Source organism: Sander vitreus, unplaced genomic scaffold (genome assembly GCF_031162955.1).
Source record: "Sander vitreus isolate 19-12246 unplaced genomic scaffold, sanVit1 ctg594_0, whole genome shotgun sequence".
Lineage (NCBI taxonomy): Eukaryota > Metazoa > Chordata > Actinopteri > Perciformes > Percidae > Sander > Sander vitreus.
In genome coordinates, this window is record NW_027595686.1 from 1 (window position 1) to 5189 (window position 5189).

General features: G+C 48.1%; 1 pseudogene across 1 annotated transcript; it reads left to right on the forward strand.

Moving 5' to 3' along the window:
- The first annotated feature begins 1744 nt into the window (after nucleotides 1-1744).
- LOC144514475 (inositol hexakisphosphate kinase 1 pseudogene) lies at nucleotides 1745-3930 on the forward strand (annotated as a pseudogene). The gene is made up of 2 exons (XR_013501413.1): nucleotides 1745-1999; nucleotides 3308-3930. The product of XR_013501413.1 is annotated as an inositol hexakisphosphate kinase 1 pseudogene (transcript).
- Nucleotides 3931-5189: the final 1259 nt, after the last annotated feature.

The window sequence follows — 5189 nt, forward strand, 5'->3', positions numbered from 1 at the left end:
AATACTATAATAATACAGTAAATAGTCTATAATAATGTAATATAATACTATAATACAGTAAATAAATGGTCTATAATAATGTAATATAATACTATAATACAGTAAATGGTCTATAATAATGTAATATAATACTATAATAATACAGTAAATAGTCTATAGTATAATGTAAAGTACAAATATCTAATTAAGTACAGTACTTTTTAAGTACAATTTAGGACTGTCAGTTGATTAAAATGTTTAATCGCGATAAATCTCATTAACTCGCAATTAATCACAAATTAATTGCACATATTTGTATCTGTTATGAATGTACTTTAAAGGGATATTTATAAGTCTCTTACAGGGTCTGAAAAGTCGTTAAATCTCAGTTCATTTTTATTTATAATATCAAATCATAAGAGTTATCTCAAGACACTTACAGATTAGTAGGTCTAGACCACACTCTATCATTTACAAAGACCCAACAATTCCAGTAATTCCCCCCAGAGCATTTAGTGGGACAGTGGCGAGGAAAAACTCCCTTTTAGGCAGAAACCTTGGCAGACCCAGACTCTTGGTAGGCGGTGTCTGACGGTGCCGGTTGGGGGGGTGATGAACAGTGGCAATAATAGTCACAATAAAGATAATGGACCAATGACTAGAAATAGTAGTCGTAGTAGTTCATGGCGTAGCAGGGCGTTACATGGTGTAGCAGGACGTAGCAGGACGTAGCAGGGTGTAGCAGGGTGTATCAGGATGTAGCAGGACGCAGCAGGGTGTAGCAAGGTGTAGCAGGGTGTAGCAGGACGTAGCAGGGCGTAGCAGGACGTAGCAGGGTGTAGCAGGGTGTAGCAGGGCGTAGCAGGACGTAGCAGGCTGTAGCAGGACGTAGCAGGGTGTAGCGGGGTGTAGCAGGGTGTAGCAGGGCGTAGCAGGACGTAGCAGGGTGTAGCAGGACGTAGCAGGGTGTAGCAGGGCGTAGCAGGCTGTAGCAGGGTGTAGCAGGACGTAGCAGGGTGTAGCGGGGTGTAGCAGGGAGTAGCAGGACGTAGCAGGGCGTAGCAGGGTGTAGCAGGGCGTAGCGGGCGTAGCAGGGTGTAGCAGGGTGTAGCAGGGCGTAGCAGGGTGTAGCAGGGCGTAGCAGGGACGTAGCAGGGCGTAGCAGGGGCGTAGCAGGGTGTAGCAGGGACGTAGCAGGGCGTAGCAGGGACGTAGCAGGACGTAGCAGGGACGTAGCAGGGTGTAGCAGGGCGTAGCAGGACGTAGCAGGCTGTAGCAGGACGTAGCAGGGTGTAGCAGGACGTAGCAGGGTGTAGCAGGGCGTAGCAGGACGTAGCAGGCTGTAGCAGGACGTAGCAGGGTGTAGCGGGGCGTAGCGGGACGTAGCAGGGTGTAGCAGATGTAGCAGGGTGTAGCAGGACGTAGCAGGGCGTAGCAGGGCGTAGCAGGATGTAGCAGGACGTAGCAGGACGTAGACTCTAGGGGTCGCTGTTTGACAACAATGGAAACTGCATAGTATGCCTTTAAAAGGAATTAGCTCATATTAAAGGTGTTTTTAACGTGTCTGTCATTTTGACAGCCCTAGTAGATGTACTTGGTTACTTTCCACCACTGTTTGCCAGTGGTGATATTTAGGCTCCAGAAAAAGGACGATAAGTCAAAACTAAATGTTGGATTATGGACATAGAGAGATGATGTATTACACAATGAAACGGCCTGACATTGAACAAGGGAAGGTATATAAATAGCTCTGAAGTTATGAATAATAAATCCTTTATTTCTGCAGGTGTACCAGCTGAGCACCGGTCACTACCTCTGCAGAAACAAGTACTACGGCCGCGGCCTGTCGATCGAAGGCTTCCGCGAGGCCCTCTACCAGTACATGCACAACGGAAAGGGACTGAGGCAGGACCTCTTTGAGCCAATCCTGAATAAGCTTCGCACCCTGAAGGCGGTGCTGGAGAGGCAGGCATCCTATCGCTTCTACTCGTCTTCACTGCTCATCATCTATGAGGGAAAGGTGAGCTGGAATAAGCCTCAAGTGTGATGGATAAGGGCTCGTTTATACTTCAGGGGAGTCAGGTGACATAACTTTGTCAAGGTTTTGTGTTCATACCAGTCTCTCCAGAAAAACGTGATCATGTGATCCCATAATTCAATGCATAATCAGCCAAAGTCCTCATATATATTCACCGCATAAATTGCAGATTTCCGTGCAAAATATGCGGGGCTTGCATGTCGTAATCTCCGCATTTTCGTTGCAAATATTTTAGCAGAAAGATGAAAAATGTTGCATTTACTTCACACAAGAGCAGCTGTTTCCCCTGCTGCCATGGGAACGTAATGAAGAGACGTGATGAAGTGACGTGATGAAGTGACGTAATCAAGTGACGTGATGAAGTGACGTGATGAAGAGACGTGATGAAGTGACGTGATGAAGTGACGTGATGAAGTGACGTAATCAAGTGACGTGATGAAGTGACGTGATGAAGAGACGTGATGAAGTGGCGTAATCAAGTGGCGTAATCAAGTGGCGCGTGAGTGACGTGATGAAGTGACGTGATGAAGTGACGTGATGAAGTGACGTGATGAAGTGACGGTGATGAAGTGACGTAATCAAGTGACGTAATCAAGTGACGTAATCAAGTGACGTAATCAAGCGACGTGATGAAGCGACGTGATGAAGTGACGATGAAACCGTAGTTTTTGCAAGTTCCTGTAATATCATCCCATAATATTACATAAATATTCTGCATATTCCATCTCATTTTTTAAGAAAACGTGCCTCATAATCAAGGATTTTAGCCCAAAACAATCACAAAAAACTCTTTTCTGGAAGGACTGTTACAGCTGTGAATTAGAGCTGAAGATCTTTGCCAGAACCTGAATTTCTATCATTTTACTCGGGCTCGGGTTTGCGCTCCAGGTTGCGTTGGTAACTGAGCGGTCAGCTGATGCGTTTGGGTTAGCGTGTAACTGGACGCTGAGGAGGTGAAACAGAGGCTGACCTCTGGAGGACTTACTTCATTTCTTTGTTCCAACTTCTAAGTGGCCGATAGCCTCCGTTAGTCACGAATAAATGATGTAAAAAAGGTATAAATGACTCATTCTTGAGCTGTGTGTGTGTGTGTGTGTGTGTGTGTGTGTGAGAGTGTGTGTGTGGGTGTGTGTGTGTGTGTGTGCGTGCGTGCGTGCGTGCGTCTGTCTGTCTGAAAGAGCTTCTAATGTCCTTCACTGGTCTCCGTCCAGAGACACGGGGTCTGCTGCTCCATTATATATACTGTCTATGGTTCATACTGATCACTGCTGTGTTTGACTCTGTCTGTAGGAACCAGAGGGCCCTTCAGTCCTCAGTTCTGGGCAGCATGCACCGTTGCACCAGAAGACTCCCGTGGCCACCGTAGAGCCCTCCTGTGGCCCCGGACCCCACGCACCTGCGGCCCCAGGCACTCCACGTGAAATGGACATGAGCCAGAACCCCAACCCGGGGTCAGTGTCCTCTCAGGGACCTGGACTGATGGCTACGCCCTCCCCCTCCACTCGCCCTCCCCAACAGGCCCCACCCTCAAAGTCAGACTGCCACTCCTTCCCCTCGCCTCACCCTCATCCAGACTCCTTCTCCCCTGCTCCCAGCTTAATTTCCTTCCCCTCTCCTCCCGCCCCCCAGCCCCAGCAGCCCCCCCTGGTGGACGTACGTATGATCGACTTCGCCCACTCCACCTTCAAGGGTTTCCGCGGCGACACGGCGGTGCACGACGGGCCGGACCGGGGATATGTGTTCGGACTGGAGAGCCTGGTCCAGATCCTGGAGAGCCTGCGGGACGACAACCTGCCATAGCTCCACACACACACACACACACACACACACACACACACACACACACACACACACACACACACAGAGAGAGAGAGACACACACACGCACTCAGATACACGCACACACACACACACGCACTCAGATACACACACAGATACACACACACACACACACACACACACACACACACACACACACACACACACATATACACACACACACACACAGAGAGAGAGAGAGACACACACACACACAGAGACACACACACACAGACACACACACACACAGAGAGACACACACAGAGACACACACAGAGACACACACACACACACACAGAGACACACAGAAACACACACACACACACACATCCTGAAAGCAGTTGTCTTTGGAGCTGTCTGACAGCACAGTGAGACAGAGCATCCCTCTCTGAATGACCAATCAGCTGAGTCCCTGGGGCCGCCCACTGAAGTCTGCCCACTCTGAAGGCCCCCTGACTCCCCCGCCCCCATCCCCACCGCCCCACGTCACTCCTCCTAACTTCTCTTTCTCTACAGAAACCAAACCTGGACAGGTGAACAGACTCTTTTAGCTTAACCTTGAATACACACTCAGAAACCCATCCAAGCGTCTGTTAAAGCAATAGATGGTGCTGACTTTTTCCTTCAGCAGTGCAGAGGGCAGGATCGCCACGGGGAGAACGGCCATGGAGTGTAACGTAGAAGTAGGCTTTAAGGAGAGAATATAGATCATTTCTTAAACGCTGTGTGTCCCTTTTTGGGGCTTAATTCAAAAACGTTAGTAGTCGGTGTCCTGTGAAATCATTCTCTGGGTTATTGTATAATATCGAAAGCATAAGTGTGACTTGACTTTCCCAAAACTGGTCTGCTAACATTTTTCTTATTGTCAACAAATCCTATTAAAAAAAGACTCAAATGAACAATGACTTGATCCACTAACGAGTATTGTGTGTGTATCCAAAGCCTGATATGTCCTCTTCCTCTGTGCCAAAGAGCTCTATTGTTGTCCAAATACTATTAAAACCACATCAGTGAGACACTCTGTTGCTCTGAGTGACATGTTCCTTCATATCATGAGCACACACACTAAAACACACCGTCCTGCTCGCCCAAATACTCACTGCAGCACCAAATGTGGATCAGTCCGCAGCTGAAAATAGTCCCCAACAAATAGGACCTTTCCTCCTGTTTGAGTAACATTTGGTAAAAACTACAATGACCAGCAGTTGTAGGAGTCTTATAAAGGAACATTGTGTAGGAATAAGTAGGATCCTCCATTAAAGGGCGGTGACGAGCTCCTCCCACTGATCTCCTTCTCCGTTTCAGCTGGTTTCAGTCACGTGACGCTGGCTCTGAACGAAAACGCGTTGGGGAT